This window comes from Gekko japonicus, unplaced genomic scaffold (genome assembly GCF_001447785.1).
Source record: "Gekko japonicus isolate JY-2015 unplaced genomic scaffold, Gekko_japonicus_V1.1 scaffold103, whole genome shotgun sequence".
Classification (NCBI taxonomy): domain Eukaryota; kingdom Metazoa; phylum Chordata; class Lepidosauria; order Squamata; family Gekkonidae; genus Gekko; species Gekko japonicus.
Genome location: NW_015160210.1, coordinates 85,360 through 106,573, shown reverse-complemented (window position 1 = coordinate 106,573; position 21,214 = coordinate 85,360). Strand labels below are relative to the sequence as shown.

Here is a 21,214-nt window from a genome sequence, read left to right as displayed (position 1 = left end):
TATTAAGCCGCTCTGAGACTCTGATCGAAGGACAGGGTATAAATCCAATGTCCTCCTCCTCCTCCTCCTCCTCCTCCTCCTCCTCTTCTTCTTCTACTTCTTCTTCTTCTTCTTTTTCTTCTTCTTCTTCTTCTTCTTCTTCTTCTTCTTCTTCTTCTTCTTCTTCCTCTTCTTCTTCTTCTTCTTCTTCTTCTTCTTCTTCTTCTTCTTCTTTAATTTAGACTCTGAGTTTCTCTGCAACGGGAACCTGAACTGGCTTATGCTCACAACAGATCTCTGAGGTAGATCAAGACAGGTGGCCGCGTTAGTCTGTCTGTCACGGTAGAAAAGAGCGAGAGTCCACCTGAAAGACTAACAACATTTGTGGCAGGGGAGGAGCTCTTGCGAGTCACTCACTGCTGCATCTGGAGAAGTGAACAGTGACTCAAGAAAGTACATACCCCGCCACACATTTTATTAGTCTTTAAGGTGCTGCTGGACTCTTGCTCTTTTCTCTGAGGTAGGTTTGGCTGAGAGTGACTGACTGACGGGGGTGGGTGGGGAGGTCTTCCAGAGGGAGGGGCCGTGGCTCAGGGGAAGAACCTTGGCTTGGCAAGCAGAAGGTCCCAGGTTCAGTCCCCGGCAGCATCTCCAGTTAAAAAGGAAGAGGCAGGAGGTGATGGGAAAGACCTCTGCCTGAGACCCTGGAGAACTTTCAAGAGGGGCTGTGGCTCAGCGGGAGAGCCTCTGCTTGGCATTCAGAAGGTCCCCGATTCAATCTCTGGCATCTCCAGTTAAAAGGACCAGGCAGGAGGTGATGGGAAAGACCTCAGCCTGAGACCCTGGAGAACTTTCAAGAGGGGCTGTGGCTCAGCGGGAGAGCCTCTGCTTGGCATGCAGAAGGTCCCCGATTCAATCTCCGGCATCTCCAGTTAAAAGGACCAGGCAGGAGGTGATGGGAAAGACCTCAGCCTGAGACCCTGGAGAACTTTCAAGAGGGGCTGTGGCTCAGTGGATGAGCCTCTGCTTGGCATTCAGAAGGTCCCAGTTTCAGTCCCCAGCATCTCCAGTTAAAAATGGCCAGGCAGGAGGTGATGGGAAAGACCTCTGCCTAAGACCCTGGAGAGCCGTAAAGAGGGGCTGTGGCTCAGTGGTAGAGCATCTGCTTGGCACGCAGAAAGTCCCAGGTTCAATCCCTGGCATCTCCAGTTAAAAGGACAAGGCAGGAGGTGACGGGAAAGACCTCCACCTGAGACCCTGGAGAGCCGCTGCCAATCTGAATAGACAAGACTGGCTTTGATGGGCCAGGTTTGGCTGAGAGTGTGTGAATGGCGCAAAGTCACCATGGCAGAGTGGGGAGGGGCTTCCAGAGGGAAGGACTGTGGCTAAGGGGAGGAGCCTCTCCTTGGCATGCAGAAGGTCCCCAGTTCAATCCCTGGCATCTCCAGTTAATGTGTACCAGGCAGCAGGTGATGTAAAAGGCCTCCGCCTCGAGACCCAGGAGAGCTGTCAAGAGGGGCTGTGGCTCAGCGACAGAGCACCTGCTTGGAAGGCAGAAGGTCCCAGTTCAATCTCCAGTTAAAGGCTCTGGCAGGAGGGGATGGGAAAGACCTTTGCCTGAGACCCTGGAAAGCCATTGCCAGTCTGAGTAGACCACACTGACCTTGGTGGACCAAGGGTTGGATCCAGTAGAAGACAGCTTCCTGTGAGTTCAAGGGTGGCACCTAAGAAAAGCTCTGCTGAGCCAGGGTCCCATCTGTTCTAGCATCCTCTTTCCTAGAATGGCCAACCAGATGTCTCATGGCAGTCTACAAGCCTTTGGAACATGGATGTTCCATTTAGCCATAACAGATAACAGATGTTGATGGGTCTGCCCTCCATGAATTTTTAAAGGCATCTGTGCTAACAAGGGGAGGGGGAGAAGAAATAAGAACATGAGACCCACATCTGAGTTTGCTGTGATTGTCTTTCATCCGGTGCCCAGAAAGAAGACCCGGATTCTGAAGGTGGGCTTGGCCCAGCAAGTTCCCAACCGCGTTTCCATCAATTCGGCCAATTTCTGTAGCAAGCCGTCCACGGATGCCCTTCTTGGCAAGTTGTGCCAACTCTCCCTTTCGTCCCTGTTGTTGTTTGTGTAGGTTTGAATGAAAGCCTAGCTGGCACTGGCATTCGTGTTTTTCCCAGGGTTAATTTCTCCCCTGGGGTTTTTACCAACCAGCTAATCTTCCCCCAAGAAAAAAAAAGCCAGCCAAGGAGAACACGGAAGCGTTTAGCAGGCTGAAATCCACTCCACAAAACAAAGCAGCTAAGAGACGAACGAGACCAGGGGAGAAAAAGCTGGTGCAATGAGGCATCACAACAGTAAGAAAAAATATTAATTCACAGTCTTCCCGTGTTACAATAACAATGGCCCTGGTTTTATTCCTCTTCATGTAGTATTAAGGTCACACTACAAATATGTGTGGAGCTGCGGTGGCTCAAGTGGTTAAGACGCTGAACTGCAGGCTGTGGAAGGTCAGTAGTTCAGCAGTTCAAGACCCGGGTGCCGCAAGACGGGGTGAGCTCCCGTCTCTAGTTCCAGCTCCTGCCAACCTAGCAGTTCAAAAGCAAGAAATTGCAAGTAGATAAATAGGTACCACTTTGGTGGGAAGGTAACAGCGTTCCGTGCACCTTGGTGTTTAGTCATGCCGGCCACATGACCACGGAAACGTCTTCGGACAGCGCTGGCTCTTCGGCTTTGAAACGGAGATGAGCACCGCAACCCTAGAGTTGGATTCGACTGGCTTTCGAGCAAGGTAACCTTTACCTTTACCTTTTACAAATATGTGCTGGTACCCCTGTCACTGGAGAGGCAGCTTCAAATAGAAATGAGTCTGAAATTTCTCAGGACACAAATATACGGGTGCGGTCAGATGGGCCATTTAGTCCGCTTTCGGCCCGCCTCAGAAGCGGATTTTATCTGCGGGATCACACGGTCAACATCTGCCTCCCATCCCCAGCCATCGCTTTCCGGCTCAAAACCGCTTTAACCCGGAGTATTTTGATACCATGTCCCCAAGTGGTGTTTTTCTGATTCTCCGGTTCCAGACGCACTTTCCTGACGTCTGATCGCTCCTGCGGTGTCGAGCCACTTCCGGTTTAAACCCCCTCCCCGCTTGAAAGCTGCCCGAAGCTTCCGCTTTTCGTCCACCATTTTTTACAAAGCGTTGGCGGTGTGCGCATAGGCGGAGGTCCGCCACCGCGTTATTAAAAACAATGTTTAAACTCGCCTTTAGATGAGTTCGGGATCACACGGAGGCCATTTTCAGGGTAAACGTTGAAAGGGAAGTGTTCCTCTAAAGTTAAAAGGGAAGTGTTACAGCAGTCAGGTTGAAGTGGAAATTACTGTTCTGCGCACGCGCGGAAATTTTAGTTCTACAGATGGCTGCCTGTGCATATGCCCAAACTGAGAAAGAGAAAAAACAACAACAGCAAAGCACGCTCCCGCGTGTGGATGGCGGGAAGTGATGTGGCTGCGCAGTGATCCGGAGCAAGGAGGTGAGTGTGATCGCGATTCTCCAGGTTAAAAAAGACCGCATCAGGGCCGGAGCAATTTAAACCGCTCCCAGCACGCCGTCTGACCGCACCCTATGAATCACGTGTTGGGGGGAGCGATGCAGCATGCTTGAACATTGGGGGGCGCTACATCACTCTACGTGTGCCTAGGAGTTATCTCCTTGAATGGGGTGACTCTCTTTGTCCTAACCTGGGAGCCACCATCTGACCCCTCCTCTCTTTCCAACTTTGTCCTCTCACTTCCTGCACATGGCCCTCATACTCCCCCACACATGATGCTGGACAAGCTGGCCATTGGTGATAGGGAAAGTACTCTTCAGATGAGCCAATTTGGTGTAGTAGTTAGGAGTGTGGACTCTAATTTGGGAGAACTGGGATTCCCCGCTTCTACACATGCAGCTGCTGGTGTGACCTTGGGTCAGTCATAAGTTCTTTCAGAGCTGTTCTCTCAAGGGTGGTTCTCAGAAGAGCTCTCTCAGCCCCACTGGCTTCTCAGGGTGTCTGTTGTGGGGTCTGCTCTGAGACTCCTTTGGGTAGTGAAGGGCAGGGTATGAATCCAATCTTTCCTCCTCCTCCTCTTCTTCTTTCGACTGCAACCTGAATGTGAACTGAATCTACTTGAACAAATGTACCTTTTGTGGCAATGTACTGCTTGGGAGATTTATCTACTACACTCAGTATCACGCTTCCATGACTGGGCAACGCTCTGCTATATTAACCAAATATCCCAATATCATGAACATATGAATAAGCCATATGCTCAAGCAGACCACCCATCCATAAAGGTCAGTATTGTCTACTCAGACTGGCAGCTGCTCTCCTCAGTCTTAGGTGGAGGTCTTTCCCATCACCTCCTGCCTGGTCCTTTTCAACTGGAGCTGCTGCTAAGGATTGAGCCTGGGGCCTCCTGCATGCCAAGCAGAGGCTCTGCCACTGAGCCACGGCCCCTCTTGACAGCTCTCCAGGGTCTCAGGCCGAGGTCTTTCCCATCACCTCCTGCCTGGTCCTTTTTAAATGGAGATGCTACAGGGGATTGAACCTGGGACCTTCTGCATGCCAAGCAGATGCTCTGTCAGTGAGCCACAGCCCCTCTCAACAGCTCTCCAGGGTCTCAGGCGGAGGTCTTTCCCATCACCTTCTGCCTGGTCCTTTTTAACTGGAGATGCCTCTGAGGATTGAACCTGGGATCTTCTGCATGCCAAGCAGAGGCTCTTCCACCGAGCCACGGCCCCTCTTTACAGCTCTCCAGGGTCTCAGGTGGAGGTCTTTCCCATCACCTCCTGCCTGGTCCTTTTAAACTGGAGGTGCCAGGGACTGAACCTGGGACCTTCAGCATGCCAAGCAGGGGCTCTATAACTGAGCCACGGCCTCTCTTGACAGCTCTCCAGGGTCTCAGGCAGAGGTCTTTCCCATCACCTGCTACCTGGTCCTTTTTAACTGGAGATGCCGGGGACTGAACCTGGGACCTTTGGTATTGTAGGCAGGTGCTTTATCACTGAAAGGGTTGCCAAACCCCAGGCAGGGCCTAGAGATCTCTTGCTATTAAAACTGATCTTCAGACAATAGAGGTCAGTTCCCTTGGAGAAAATGGCTGCTTTGGAGGGCGAACTCTATGGCATTCTACCCCACTGAAGTCCAGCAACTCCCCCAAACCTCCCCTCTCTATGTTCCAGCTTCTAAACCTCCAGGTATGTCCCAACCCAGAATTGGCAACACTACGCTGCCTTTCTCCCCAAAGCAGCGTTCATTGTTCTCTGCTCTATGTTATCCTCACAACGACCGTGTGAGGTCGGTCATCCTGAGAGACCGTGACTAGTTCTCCATCGTCCAGTCAGCTTCCATGGGGATTTGAGTCTGGCTCTTCCAGAACCCAGTCTGACGCGCCAACTGCTGCCCTTTCTCCAAAAGGTGTGGCTGCACTCGAGGATTCTGCCTTAATTCTGTTGAGCCAGGGGGCCACTCAGTCCCATCCAACCAGGCCCTGCTGTTGTGACGCTTTTATCAATGAACATGATGTACGCTCGCAATGCCTGTTTCCTTTGCAATGCCTGTAACCTCAACCAGGTTCCGTGAAGCTAAATACGCCTGCATGCAAATGGTTGTGCGAACTGCTATCAAGTTGTTGCGGACATCTGGTGATCCGGTAGGATTTTCAAAGGCTAGAGCCCAGCAGAGGTGGGTTGCTCTTGCCTGCCTCTGCATAGCGACCCTGGTCATCCTTGATAGTTTCCCATCCAAGGACTAACCAGGGCCGACCCTGCTTAGCTTCCGAGATCTGATGAGATCGGGCTAGCCTGGGCCATCCAGGTTGGAGCGCGTGCAAATACTAAGGAGCTTAAGACCACAAAACCCATGTTGCAGAGCTGCCAAGAGAAAACTCCATGTGTAGATAAAGAAGTAGCTGCTTCCTTCTCGGGGCAGTGTGCCCCTTTTCCTTACACCCTCCGATTCTTTGACCCATTTTCTCTCAGGCCTTTCTGCCTACCCCATCAGAGCCGCACAAGTCGGATATGTGTCTTCTGCCTGGCTCATCTCTCTGCGACATTCAACCCAATAACTAGACGAGGCTCTGGAATAACTTTCTCCTTTCCCTGATCTAGAGAGACATGCAAAAGAGTCGGCCGGCTTTGACGCCAGGCAGCTTCTTATTTCGACACAGGCCTTGATTTGGCAACAATTCCGGGAGCATTAGTGTAACTGACAACAAGCTGGCTGCGGCAACTCTTTCATCAAGTGGTAATTGCTTCCGCGGCAGAGATCAGGGGCTTGCATTTATAGGATAATTTTGCTTGGAGAGAGGAGCAGGCGAGGGGGGTCTGTTCCCACTGCTGCTTGCCTTTCTCCTATTTGTTTTTAGCTGAAAAAGCAAAAATCTCGAGGACTGTCATGCCTTGGGTTGCCAGTCTCAAGGTGGCACCTGGAGATCTCCTGCTGCTATAATTGATCTCCAGATGTTCAGGTTCATGAGTGACTCTGTGGCTGAGTGGAAGAGCATCTGCTTGGCAGGCAGAAGGTCCCAGGTTCAGTCCCCAGCATCTCCCTTGAAAAAGACCAGGCAGGAGGTGACGGGAAAGATCTCCACCTGAGACCCTGCAGAGCTGCAAAGGGGTCTGTGGCTCAGTGGAAGAGCCTCTGCTTGGCATGCAGAAGGTCCCAGGTTCAATCCCTGACATTTCCAGTTAAAGGATCAAGCACTGAGCAGGGGGTTGGACTAGATGGCCTATATAGCCCCCTCCAACTCTGTGATTCTATGTTTCTAGGTAATGGAAAAGACCTCCACCTGAGACTCTGGAAAGCTGTAAAGAGGGGCTGTGGCTCAGTGGAAGAGCCTCTGCTTGGCATGCAGGAGGTCCCAGGTTCAACCACCAGCATCTCCAGTTAGGATCAGGTAGTAGGGGATGTGAAAGAGCCTGAGACCCTAGAGACCCCTGAGTAGACAATACTGACTTTGATGGGCCAATGGATTGATTGAGTATAAGGCAGTTCTTCCAACTCTCCTCCTCCTTTCTTCTTCTTCTCCTCCTCCTTCTCCTCCTCCCTCTCCTCCTCCTCCTCCTCCTCCTTCTTCTGAAAGAAAGAAAGAAAGAAAGGGAGGGAGGGAGGAGGAGAAGGAGAAGGAGAAGACCAAGAGGAGGAGGAGGAGGAGATTGGATTTAGAGGAAGAGGAGGAGGAGATTGGATTTATACCCCACCCTTCACTCAGAACGACTTACAATCTCCTTCCCTTCTCCTTCCTACAACAGACACCCTGTAAGGTAGGCGGGGCTGAGAGAGCTCTTTTGAGGACTGCCCTTGAGAAAACAGGTCTGAGAGAACTATGGCTTACCCAAGGTCATCCAACAGCTGCAAGTGGAGGAGTGGGGAAATCAAACCCGGTTCTCTCAGATTAGAGTCCACACACTGAAGGAAAGAAGGAAGGAAGACTTGAAAACTTTTTTATTAGATTTGGCTGGAGGTGGTTTTAATGTGAGTGATAGTGAGTTCCAGAGAAGAGAAGAGAAGAGAAGAGAAGAGAAGAGAAGAGAAGAGAAGAGAAGAGAAGAGAAGAGAAGAGAAGAGAATTAATGTGACACCCACAATCAATAAGTCTTTCCGTGGTTTAATTTCCCTGTGAGATTTCCTCCTCGACTTAAATTCAGCACTCTCTCTCTCTCTCCCCCCCCCCTTTTCTCCTGAGCTTAGATGATTGCACAGCAAAAAAAAAGAGAGAAAGAACCAAAGGCAGGAACGCGGCTGCTCAGGTGAACTTTCTTAATCTTTTAAAGGCCTGGCTGGAAGACTCCTCGAGGCTGCGAGAAAACCAGGGCTGCTTATCTTTTTATTCCTGCCTCGCAGGGCGGAAACAAAGCCTCATCTTAAACCTGAGCGGCTTTCCGGGGCTCCCTTTGAAACCCAGAAACAAAGCCACAATTTACATCCACAGTAAAGCAGTTCTCGGATCCTCGGAGGGAAAAGGGCAGACGCTCCTTTGCTCCTATGGCTACAGCCATCCAGCAGTCTTCACGTGTTTTCTAACGCCTGGTTCCATTTCTAGAGTGTAAGAGAGCCATTGCCCTGGCTCCAGGACTGGGGTGTAGTGCTTGAACAGAAGGGACGTCAGCTACTACCATTGGTAGTTGGAGGTAGACTGCCCCTGGGCATGGAGGCTCCATTTAGTTGTCGCTGACAGCCCTGAACGGTCTGGGACCATGATACCTGAGGGACCACCTTTCCCACAACAACCCCTCACATTACCTGAGTATAGGGTTGCCATCTCTAGGTTGTGAAATACCTGGAGATTTGGAGGGGTGGAGCCTGAGGAGGGCGGGATTTTGCGGAGGGGAGGGACTTCAGTGGGGTATGATGCCCATCCATCTATGACCAAGTTTGGAAATCCCGCTCCGGTTGTCCACAACATACATCAAATCCATGGCAGGGGCCGACTCAGCGGTAGAGCATCTGCTTGGCATGCAGAAGGTCTCAAATTCAATCCTTGGTGCCTCCAGCGGTTAAGCGCGCTGACTCTGATTTGGGAGAACCGGGTTTCATTCCCCACTTCTTCTTCATCTCCCCCACAACAGACAATCTGTAAGCAGCATTCCCTCTACGCTGAGTCAGTGTGAGCTAGCTCAGAGTTTTTTAGCCTCCGGCTCGCAGATTCTTGCCTTCGCTCAGGAAGGGACGGCTCCAGAGCAGACTAATTTGTGCAGTAGCCAAGTCAACTGCTCACAACTTTAATGCCAGTAACTCACAAAATAGATTTTTTTGCTCACAAGATTCCATAGCTTAGAGAAAACACTGTGTCTGTAGTGGGTAGGGGAAGGGAAAGGAGTTTGTAAGCTGGTCCGAGACTCTGAGTGAAGGGCGGGGTATAAATCCAATCTCCTCCCCCTCCTCTCCTCCTCCCCCTCCTCCTCCTCCTCCGCCTCCTTCTTCTTCTTCCATTTTCACCTGGCGATCAGTTGCTTATTGAATTTCAGTTTACTGTGAGGCAAGCCACTCCGAGCCTGGCGTGTCGAGGGAGTGGTGGGGCGTACATTTGAGAAATAAATGAATAAATTCGACCTTCTGTTCCATGAACGTTAAGAGGTCTCAAGAATGTCTGTTTATGTTTGGTCGGACGACGAGAAGGACTCGTCCACATGGACATACATCAGAGATCTGAACCGGAATCAAAGAGTCTGATACAGGAACTCAGTTCTAGTGGTTCTGTGCAGATTAGCACAGCTGCCTTCCGGAGTTTCTTGGGCGAATCGCTACAGGTGTGTGGTCTGAAACATGATCACACACCAGAGTTCGATGCTCTGATCTTACCCCCTGGTTCGGATCCAGGGCAGCAGCCGCTGATATTTTGCTTGTTCAAAGCCCGCATTGATTTCTCCCCAAGAGCACAATGACAACCCATTCAGTGTGTACTGGAAAGGTACATAGACTCTTTCACGTCACTCTCGTCCTGAGAGAGGAAGCAAATTGTAGGCACAAGGCCCAGAGATGGTTCAAAGAGCGCTCATGTTTGGCTTTTAAGAAGCCCATTAAAGATTCAAAGCACATCACTCTGGCAAGATTAGACAGCAAGATTTTGGAACGGACTGGATGTTTACGAGTTGCAAAGCAACTCTCGGATTTCGACATCGGCCTGTTGCTGAAGAACGCAACCTGTTTGTCATCCCAAGATAATTTGGGGATTTATTTGGGGTGTGTGTGTGGTGAATGGTTTCTTGGAGTCATGAGTTCAATTGTTCCGAGGTGGCCTCTTCAAGCTTTTAGGGGACGGCCCATTCTGGAGGAACCAGCACCTTTCCTGACACTCACCAAGTGTGTTTAGAACGTGGGTGGTGCCAACAGGGGCTTTTGCCCAGCAAGGGTTCTGATTGGCTGCTGGAGATTTGATTGGCCGTGCACAGAGCCAGTATGGTGTAGTGGTTAGGAGTGTGGACTCTGATCTGGGAGAACTGGGTTTGATTCCCCACTCCTCCATATGCGGCTGCTGGTGTGACCTTGAGTCAGTCATAAGTTCTTTCAGACCTGTTCTCTCAGTATTCAGAAAGCGGCATACGGCTCACAAATTAATTGAATTTGTGAGCCGTATGCCGATTTCTGGATATTGTTTAAGCCTGGATTTGGAAGTAAGTGATCATAAGTCTACTTTTTGAAGAAGCTCATGGGTGGAACACGAAATGCCACAGCTAGCGACCATGTGAAAGGGAACTACAGGAACCTTTGACTGGAATCATTTTTCTCCTGTTCCTTAAGTGTTTCCTGGGTGAACACTGAAGATGGATGTTAACAGCTGTTTATTCATTCAGCCTTATTCTGTATGGACATTAGTTCTGTTATTTCGGATTAGACATTTTGAGACTATAAAATATTCTTGTTGTGTGAATGCTACCTTTTCGAAGATTTTTGGTGAATCATTTTGTACACAGTTTTGTTTTAAAGAGCCTCTTGCTGAGAGTGAAAGAGGAGAGTGCGAAAGTTGGCTTGAAACTCAACATAAAAAAAACTAAGATCATGGCACCCGGCCCCGTCACTCCTTGGCAAATAGACGGGGAAGTCATGGAAGCAGTGACAGACCACTGCAGATGGTGACTGCAGCCATGAAATTAAAAGACGCCTGCTCCTTGGAAGGAAAGTGATGGTGAACCTAGACAGCATAATAAAAAGTAGAGACATCACCCTGTTAAAAAAAGCGATGGTATTCCCAGTAGTACTGTATGGCTGTGAGAGTTGGACCATAAGGAAGGCTGAGCACCAAAAAATAGATTCTTTTGAACTATGGTGCTGGAGAAGACTCTTGAGAGTCCCTTGGACGGCAAGGAGATCAAATCAGTCCATCCTAAAAGAAATCCACCCTGACTGTTCCCTGGAAGGCCAGATAATGAAACTGAAGCTCAAATACTTTGGACACCCAATGAGAAGGGAGCACTCCCTGGAGGAGAAGACCCTGATGCTGGGAAAGACTGAAGGTCAAAGAAGACGGGGACGGCAAAGGATGAGATGGTTAGACAGTGTCATAGATGCAACAAACATAAAGTTGAGCAAACTTCAGAGGACGGCGTAAGACAGGAAGGCCTGGCGTGAGGTGGTCCCTGTGGTCGCGAAGAGTCGGACTCAACTGTGCAACTGAACAACAACATTCCTGAGCAGGTATACTTAGAAGCAAGACCCCCTTTTATTCAATGAGGTCTAATCTCAGGAAGGTGCTCTTAGGACTCGCGCAGCTTTTCTTCAGTCACACCGTGAAGACCCTTGCCCTGTGCTGGCAGCTGCAACCAAAGCCACGTTTTAAAAAACCTGCACAGCCAATTGGATCCCCAATGGCCAATCAGAAACCTTGCTGGTCAAAAGCCCCACCCACTTAAAAAAAACCCTTGGTGACCACCAGGGTGCCTTCGGGCACCATGTTGGAGACCCCCGCACTGCACAAGGCTGGCTTCAGGGCATTGTTGATTTCTCTCTCCTCGATACTCGGCTCTGCCTATGACATCGATATTAGGAATCATTTGAAGAGCGTTGGCGGTCGGGGAAGAAGCAGAAAGAGACGTACTCATGGGAGGCAATTTACCGAAAACCTTCTACTAGTTAAAAACGCCGGAGAGGGATTAGACTAATTTCAGCATGTTTTCCTTTCTCTCTTCTCGCTATCGGAACCTCATTTAATGGGGTATTACACTTCAGACGAAGTGAATTGGTTCTAAAGATGTTTTCGGAGCCCGGGGGGGGGGAGAGCCATTTAATGGATGGTGGGTCTATGAGGGATACCGAAAGGAATTATAATTAATCTCGGTGCTTCGGGACACCCGTTTTGTATGATCTTGTTAGGGAAGACAGAGTTCGGTTCTTAGGTGGAAAGGAAGTCAGGGTCTGTCTGTCCCCCTCGCCACAGCCACTCTTTTCAAGGAGGCTACTCACGCCAGAATCTAGGAATCCATCAAATTATCCACTTAGTTTGATGTCTTCCTAGATCTTGGCCTCACTAGCCTCTCCAAAAGTCTGTGACACTCCCTCCTTGGAGTTATACTGGACCAGGTTCCCACATTTTGAATTGAATTGAAGTTCATGCGTGTCAAACTCCACCTTTGATTTCTAGCCAGTTTTGACCTTCCTCGCCAACGTTCTTCTTGTCTGTTGTCGAGGGCTTTCACGGCCGGAGTTCACTAGCTGCTGTAGATTTTCCAGGTTGTGTGGCCGTGGTCTTGACATTGTAGGACCCGAGGTTTTGCCAGCAGCTGTGACTGGCATCCTCAGAGGTATAACACAGAAAGACGGGCCGTGTCTTGCCACAGAGAGTACTCCATCTTTCAGTGTTATACCTCTGAGGATGCCGGTCACAGCTGCTGGCAAAACGTCAGGTCCTACAATGCCAAGACCATGGCCACACAGCCTGGAAAAATCTACAACAGCTAGTTTTCCTTGTTGTTTCGAAGCTGTTCTTTCTGGCAGTCTTCTTCTGTCCTCCCGCGTCCCATGCTGCATCTCCTTTATCCTCATCCCTGTTTGCCATTTAAATTTTTATTTATTTATTTATATTTACATTTATATCCCGCCCTCCCCGCCATTCGGCAGGCTCAGGGCGGCTAACAACATATATAAAAATACATTAAAATTCCATTAAAACTGTCAATCAATATAAAATCATACAACTTATATTAAAAGATGGCGAATCTTCCGATCTCAACCGTCAACTGAACACTGTCTTCGTGTAAAAACTCCACCCCCTACAGATGGATAACTCCAGAAGGATTTATCTTCAACTACAAAGAAAAGAAGCAAAAGATTGACTCTGCTACAAAGGCATTTTTGGACCCATCGGCTCCAGGAAATCATGTTCCGTCAGATGGGAATGGAGATGGTTGGGAATGAAATCACGTATCGGGAACGCTCGCTGCTGAGATTATAATTCTCTGGAAGTCTTGAAACGGCTCAGGATGGCTTTTGATGGCATCCAATTTCATCTGAAGGGAAACCCGGGAGTTTCCTCCTGGGATACAGTAATGATACTTGAGTCACGATGAAGGCAGCTTTGACTCACGGAAGCTGATACCTTAAGAAAACGTTGTAGGTCTTTAAGGGGCTGCTGGACTTGACTTTCAATTCTGCTCCTAAAGATTAACACAGATGCCCAACTGAAACAATCCTCCTGGGAGAAACACCTGAAGGGTTGTGAGGGGACCGAGAAGGATCAGGATCTTACACACTCCCAACGAGTGTGGACCGCAGGATTGTCTGTTACCCTTGAAATGCCTGCCCAGCATTGTGTAGAAGGTTCCTGATTCTAAAAGTCAAGGAACGTAAGAACATAAGCCATATAGTCAGGCGTCCTGTCTCATGTAGTGGCCAAGTAGTTCCTAGAGAGCCAGTTTGGTGTCGTGGTTAAGTGTGCGGACTCTAATTTGGGAGAACCGGGTTTGATTCCCCCCTCCTCCACTTGCTGATGTGACCTTGGGTCAGTCACAAGCTCTGGCACAGCTGGCCTTGAAAAAGAGCAGTCTGTGTCAGAGCTCTCTCAGCCCCGCCCACCTCACAGGGTGTCTGTTGTGGGGAGGGGAAGGGAAAGGAATTTGTAAGCCGCTCTGAGACTCCAAGTGAAGGGCGGGGTATAAATCCAATCTCTTCTCTTCTTCTTCTTCTTCCTCTGGAGGGGCAACAACAGGACACAAAGGCCAAGGCCTTCCCCTGATAGGAACACCAGAAGAGGCCTGCTGGATCAGACCAGTGATCCATCTAGTCCAACATCTTGTCTTACATAGGGGTCAACTGGCTTCTCTGGAGGTCCAACAACAGGGTATAGAGGCCGAGGCCTCCCCCCAGTGAGAACATCAGAAGAGACCTGCTGGATCAGACCAGTGAGGGTCCATCTAGTCCAGCATCCCATTTCACATAGCAGCCAACCAGCTCCACTGGAGGTCCACCAGCAGGGCATAGAGGCTGAGACCTTCCCCCTTATGTTGCCTCCTGGCTCTGGGATTCAGAGGTTTAGTGTCTCTGAAAATGGAGGTCCCCCTCTATCACCATGGCTAGTAGCTTCTGATAGACCTCTCCTCTCCTGCACGAATCCATCTAATCCCCTTTTATAGCTGTAGAAAAGAGCAAGTCCAGACACACCTTAAAGACTAACATTCTAGCTGTATCTGAAGCAGTGACTCATAAAAGCTCATTTGTTGTTCAGTCGCACAGTCGAGTCCGACTCTTCGCGACCCCATGGACCAGTTCACGCCAGGCCTTCCGCTCCTCCGCCGTCCTCTGAAGTTAGCTCAACTTCATGTTCGTTGCATCAATGACACTGTCCAACCACCTCATCCTTTGCCGTCCTCGTGAAAGCTCATACCCTACCACAAATTTTGTTAAATCTTCAAGGTGCAACTGGACTCTTGCTCTATTCTGCTGCTACAGACAGACTAACGTGGCTACCCATCTTGACCTTGTAAAGCTGTTTATTCCTGTGGCCATCACTACATCCTCTGGCAATGAATCCCAAATTTTGACCACTCTCGGCGTAAAGCGGTATTTCCTTTAGTCTGTCCTCAACCTACTGCCCATCAGCTTAATTGGATGCCCTCAAGTTCTATTATTTGGACAGAAGGAGAAACAGTTCTCTTAGCCCACTCTCTCAACCCCATGCAGACTGTTAGGAACCTCTATCATGTCCCCGCTTAATGGTCTGTTTTCTAAACTGAAATTGGGGGGTACCAGGGAACGAGATCTGGGTTCAGTCCCACATTCACCCCATTTGATTCCTTGATGAAAGGAGTGGAGACTATAGACACAGTCATTAAACTGATCAATTTAACAGTCATTATATCGACCAATGTACAGAAGGATTAGCCATAGACACTGGTGCAAGAGATCTAGAGAAGTCACCTCAATTGGGGCAGTCACCAATGGGTTCCATCTGCTCCTTTGGAGAAGCCCACCCGCCATTCCCATTTCTACCCCCTTTCTACTTCCTCGCTCCATAGCCCAAAGCTATCTATGAAACCCTGCATTTCTCCCACTGGGCCATGAAGCCTCCAGTTTGGTGTAGTGGTTAAAAATAGCAGACTCTAATCTGGGAGAACCGGGTTTGATTCCCCACTCCTCCACTTGCCGCTGCTGTTGTGACCTTGGGCAAGCCTTAGTTCTGACGAGAGCTGTCCTTGAAAAAGAGCCGTTTCTGTCAGAGCTTTCTCAGCCCCGCCTACCTCACAGGGTATTTGTTGTGGGGAGGGGAAGGGAAAGGAGTTTGTAAGCTGCTTTCAGACTTTGAGTGAAGGGCGGGGTATAAATCCAATCTCCTCCTCCTCCTCCTCCTCTTCTTCTCCTCCTCCTCCTCCACATGCAGCCAGCTGGGTGACCTTGGGTCAGTCACAGTTCTCTCAGAGCTCTCTCAGCTCCACCTACCTCACAGGGTGTCTGTTGTGGGGTGAGGAAGGGAAGGGGATTGTAAGCTGCGCTGAGACTCTTTTTTTTTTTTAACTTGCCCAAATGGGCAAAGTTTATTAGTTTTTTTAAGGATTACACAAAACAAAACAAAAGAAAGAGCAATACATTTTTAAAATATCTAGCTCTGAGTCTCTGAATGAAGGGCGGGGTATAATTTTTCCTCCTCCTCCTCCTTTTGCTGGTTGCATCCAGGAAGGCACACGAGATGGTCTGAACTCATTTGGTGGAGGAAACCAGGCAGATGTGTCCACGTTTTTTAACCTCTGTCTTGAACCCGTGTACAGTCTTTATCTCCTTAATGGACTGCTGCTTCTGCTGCCTAGCAACCCGTCGTCGCCCTGCCTGGAGTGTTTGGCGGTAAGGCTGGGAGATTCACATTTTAAATCAATCAACCAATCAATATAGTGGCATAATCTCTTCCTAATGGTTGTTCGGGAGACGGTTGGCCTGTTTGGGTAATCGGCCAGCTCCGGCCATTGATCAATCCCTAAATAAATCTTCCAATGTTTTGTAGATGAGAACAGGACTATGCTTGCAACACCCCAATTCTTGTGCCAAACTCCAGTTCCCAGGCGTCCCCCCTTCTGCTACCTGTTTTCCATTCCTGGAAGATCAGATCCACTTTAAGAACATCAGAAGAGCCCTGCTGGGTCAGACCAGGGAGGGTCCCTCCAGTCCAGCCTCCCGTCTCACATGGTGGCCAACCAGTTCCTCTACAGGGCCAGCAACAGGGCAGAGAGGCCGAGGCCTTTTCCTGAGAAGAACATCAGAAGAGCCCTGCTGGATCAGACCAGTGAGGGACCATCTAGTCCAGCATCCCATCTCACACAGTGGCCAACCATTTCCTTTGGAGGGCCAACCACAGGGCATAGAGGCTGAGGCCTTCCCCTGATAAGAACCTCAGAAGAGCCCTGCTGGATCAGACCAGGGAGGGTCCATCTAGTCCAGCATCTTGTCTCACACTGTGGCCAACCAGTTCTTCTGGAGCGCCAACCACAGGGCGTAGAGGCTGAGGCCTTCCCCTGATAAGAACTTCAGAAGAAGAGCCCTGCTGGATCAGACCAGTGAGGGTCCATCTAGTCCAGCATCTTGTCTCACCCAGGGGCCAACCAGTTCATCCACAGGGCCAGCAACAGGGCAGAGAGGCCGAGGTCTTCCCCTGAGTAGAGCATCAGAAGAGCCCTGCTCGGTCAGACCAGTGAGGGTCCATCTAGTCCAGCATCCCGTCTCACATGGTGGCCAACCAGTTCCTTTGGAGGGCCAACCACAGGGCATAGAGGCTGAGGCCTTCCCCTGATAAGAACCTCAGAAGAGCCCTGCTGGATCAGACCAGGGAGGGTCCATCTAGTCCAGCATCCCGTCTCACACAGTGGCCAGCCAGTTCCCCTAGAGAGCCAACAACTGGGCAGAGAGGCCGAGGCCATCCCTTGATGTTGCCTCCTGGCTCTGGGACTCAGAGGCTTAGTGCCTCTGAATGTGGAAGTCCCCCCTCAGGCACCATGGCTAGTAGCCATTGGTAGACTTATCCTCCAAAAATCTACCTAATCCCCCTTTAAAGCTGTTTATTCCTGTGGCCATCACTACATCCTCTGGCAGCAAATCCCACATTTTAATCACTGTCTGTGAAAAGTTGTATTTCCTTTTGTCTGTCCTGAACCTACTTCCCATCAACTTCATTGGTTGCCCTGGAGTTCCAGTATTTGGGGAGGGGGAGAAAAACTGCTATACTGATGTCCTCTGCAAAAACTTATTCTCTGCTAATTTAAAAGCCAAGGGGAGGGCCTGTGACGTGTCGATCCCTACGAATTTCGCAATTCACTTCATCAGGGGATCATTTCCAAATGTATTCACTATCTTACTGTGAGGTGGAAAGTGAATAACCAGGGCTATTTTTGGGCAGGAACGCACAGGAACGGAGTTCCGGCTGGCTCCTGAGTTGGCCACGCCCAGCAGGAACTCATTAGCATAATAGGCCACACCTAACAGCAGACACTCATTAGGATTGGCTACATTAGGGGTGTGTGGCCTAAGATGCAAAGAAGTTCCTGCTACAAAAAAAGCCCAGGGTTTTGACAACAAAGTAAACAGAATAAGAAGCAAAAGGTGGGTGTGGTTGGATGACCACACTTCTGGTAACATGTGGGGTGTGGCCCAGTATGCTAATGATTTCTGCTGTTGGGTGTGGCCTATTATGCTAATGAGTTCCTGCTGGGCTTTTTCTACAAAAAAAGCCCTGTAGAATAACTATGGAATAATCCCCTGGTGCAGCAAATTGTAAAATGCGTAGGGATCCACAAGAACGGAATAAATATTTTTTTCACCGTGCATCTCTTTTTCTATATTTTTTTCTTTATGTATCATGGTCAGAGGGTTGTCTTCAGAGACCTGGGTTCGAATCCTGACTTTGTAGCTTGCCATTGGACTTTGGACCGGTCTCTTTCTCTGACCCTGATGGACGAACAGCCCAGTTCAATATAAGGCAGCTTCCTGGGTTTTCCAGTGTGTGGGATATTGTTCTCGTGGGTTAAAGGTGGGCCTTTTTTATTCTGAGGAAATGAGCCAGAATGGAGTTTCAGAACCTCTTCGAAAACGTTCTTTAAAAGAATGTTTAAAAGCACATGAGTTTTCACTATCCAGATTGAAAGCTTTATTTCCCTCTTGAGAGTCCTGGCACCTCAGAAAGAAAGAAAGAAAGAAAGAAAGAAAGAAAGAAAGAAAGAAAGAAAGAAAGGAAGGAAGGAAGGAAGGAAGGAAGGAAGGAAGGAAGGAAGGAAGGAAAGCCCTGGTTAAAGGTACATTTGAGCATCAAAATTGTTCTATGAGATCTTATTGGTGGTTCAGGGGATACCAGCTGCGTGTGCCAGACGGCAGACGGCTGCTTGCGCACCACATGGTGCCTTAGCGTGTGCTCACGTGCACGCGCTTCAGTGCACCGTTGATAGAGACAAGACAGAGCTGCCCAGGGACTGCATTTCTAATGACCCCCCCCGGGAGGGAACAGAACCTCAAAGAACAACAACACCAGTGAATCACACTAACAACGTTTCAACAAGGCAGAGGAGGGAGGAAACAGGGAAAACAATTTGCCAGGGAGAGAGCTGAGAAAATGCTGAGCAAATAGGGACGGTTGGAGCACTGAATCTCCCTACAGCTAGCTGTGCATTTGCTATCTTGTTCTAATGCAACCCCCTTCTCTCGTTCCCTCAATAAAGCTTTTGCAGATCTCTCCCCCCTGCCAACAGCCTTGTTCCAAAGCGTCTCTGCTGACTGGAACCTCCCACCGAGCATTTGATCCTGGTGATGATTATACACTTAAGTACAGCAGAGCTAGTTTCACACTCTTTGGCAAAGAAGAAAGAGCCACAGATGTGAGGCAGAGTTAAAATGAAGACAAATCGAGGCGATTTCCATTTCCATCGAATCAATCCTATTTAAATACTAGTTCCTACAAGGAGTTCCCAAATCAGGGCTTGCTGCAAGTCCCGGGAGCTTTGGGGAGCAGAAATTGGGGAGGAGGGAGTGTCACAAACCCCATAACATCACTTCCGGGTTATCTCCCAGAAGTGACATCACAGCATCCATGAGGTTCTAGGAATTCTCGCAGTCTCTGCCTCTACAGTAAAGACTAGGGAGATCAGGGGGGGAATTCCTAGAGCGGCGCAGAGGCTGTGATGTCACAGAGTTTGTGATGTTGTTGCCAGCTTTCTCCTGCTGCTCGATAGATAGAGAACAGGTGATGGGGCAGGGGGGAGGTTACCTGCTGTGGGTGGGCAAGTGGCAAATCTACCCCCCAAACTGGCCATGTGTATGAAAAGTCAGGTTTTTTTTGGGGGGGGGCACTGTTTATGCTTGCTGTGTTCTCTCGTGGAGGAAAGAGAGAAAGAGAGAAGGAGCCGGACTGAAGGAAACTTTCTGGTCGCCTGCAGACACAGAGAAGAACAACCCTCTAACATGACAAAACAAGAGGAGAATATCTTGGCCTGAAGATAGTTTCAGGAAGGTACCCCTGTTGGTCTGAACAAGAGCTAGGTTTGAGTCCAGGAGCACCATTGAAGACCAAGAAGATCTTCAGGTTATAAGCTTTTGAGAGACAAAGGCTGTGGTCACACGGAACATTAGCCACGCTACAGATATGGAAGATAGGCAGATTTTCCGGGCGCGATCACACCACCACATCTGGGAAGCGTAGAGCTCCTGTGCCGAGGCTTCCCGCCGAAGATGCGGGGTAAAAAACTAGTACCTCAGAGGTACTAGTTTCCGGAAACCGCGGGGCAAGTGCGGGCCCCTGATCATGTTTCCGGTGGAATCCCGTGGCATCCGGCGCCCACCCATGTCCCGTCGTGAACAGGTTCCCCCCCCCAAGTCTCCACAGGATGCGCACAAGCGCCCAACGGCGCATGCTCACAAAGAGGCCCCCTCCCACTGCAGCCAGGCTTGCCGCCTCTGGAGGGTCGCTATGGCCACTGTCGTGCAGGCGGTTAGAGCGGCTGTGACGAGGGGGCCCACCTCCCCCTCCATTGGCTATGCCTCGGAGCTCTGTTGGGGTCCGGAAGCGTCTGTCGCCCTCTCCGGTAAGCCCACCACCCGCCTTCGGATGTGCAGATACGATTGCTCAGTCATGCATATGCACAAACTTCAGTATTTTTAAAAAATCCATCCCATTTGCCACGGAAGCTGCGCCTAGTGATCGCTGGTGTGATCGCGCCACACCGCTTCTTTGCCGCGCTGCAGGATCATCGTGTGATCGGCACCTGCCCCCTAACCATGGGACCTCCACGGGACCTCGAAGGGACGTCTGATCACGCAACCACACATTATTTTCCTCTGGGGCAAATAGCCATGCTTCCCCCCCACATTTTCCGGCCCGTATGACCGGGGCCTACGATCCCTTTGTCAGGGAGCACTGAATCTTGAAAGCGTCCGCCCTTGATAACTTGTTGGTCTCTAAGGTGGAACCGGGTTCAAATCCAACATCTTACCTTGGGATTCTAAGAGAAGCCATATCCAGCCTCCCAACAGTGTCGAAGGACGTGGAGTGGCCCTTATCCTAGCTAGGGTTGACAGACGCCATCTGTGTGGATGGAGGGAGCTTTTGACTCTTGGAAGTTCAAACTCCCCAAATTTTGGGGGTCTCTAAAGCGCTCTTGGACTTGAATCTGGCTGTTTCTTTTTCACTCCGGTAGAAGCAAAAATGGGGGGGGGGTGCAATGTCGCAGTGTCACTTCCGGCTGTACCCAGAAATGACCTCATGATACTCTAGGAATCCCCCAGTCTCTATAGCCCAAAGCCATAAAGATTTGGAGGATTCCTAGAACACTGAGATATGACTTCTTGGGACAACTAGCAGTGAGTTTGAAACATTGCTTTCCACCTGATGGTTTGGCAGGAGCGGAAAGCAGCAGCCACATCTGGGAGACTGCCCACCATGGTGGCCAATCGGATGCACCCAACCAATGCTCCCTCTAAGCTGTGGAGTCCTGTGAGCAAAAGTTCTACTTTGTGAGCTCCTGGCATTAAAGCTGTGAGCGAGCTATTTGGCTGCTGCATACATTAGTTTGGTCTGGAGCCGTCCTTCCTGAGCTAAGACAGAAACGTGTGAGCCGGAGGCTAAAAAACTGTGAGCTGGCTCACACTAACTTAGCTTAGAGGGAACACTGCACCGAATCCCTGCAAATTCTCCCCACTTCAGATGGGGAATTTTCTCACACCTGTTTGTGCAAAATGCCAGAAAGAGAGAGAGAGAGAGAGAGAGAGAGAGAGAGAGAGAGAGAGAGAGATC

The 21,214-nt window shown here is 49.8% G+C and overlaps 1 protein-coding gene and 1 non-coding gene across 2 annotated transcripts in view; one reads left to right on the top strand and one right to left on the bottom strand.

Moving 5' to 3' along the window:
- The window catches only part of CACNA1H (calcium channel, voltage-dependent, T type, alpha 1H subunit), a gene marked incomplete at its 3' end in the record, with an annotated part of 563,591 nt that overhangs the window by 491,873 nt on the left and 50,504 nt on the right, over positions 1–21,214 (bottom strand). The gene's annotated exons all lie outside the window — the stretch shown is intronic.
- On the top strand, positions 1,116–1,187 carry TRNAA-GGC. Its single transcript has one exon. It is a non-coding gene; the product is annotated as a tRNA-Ala (tRNA).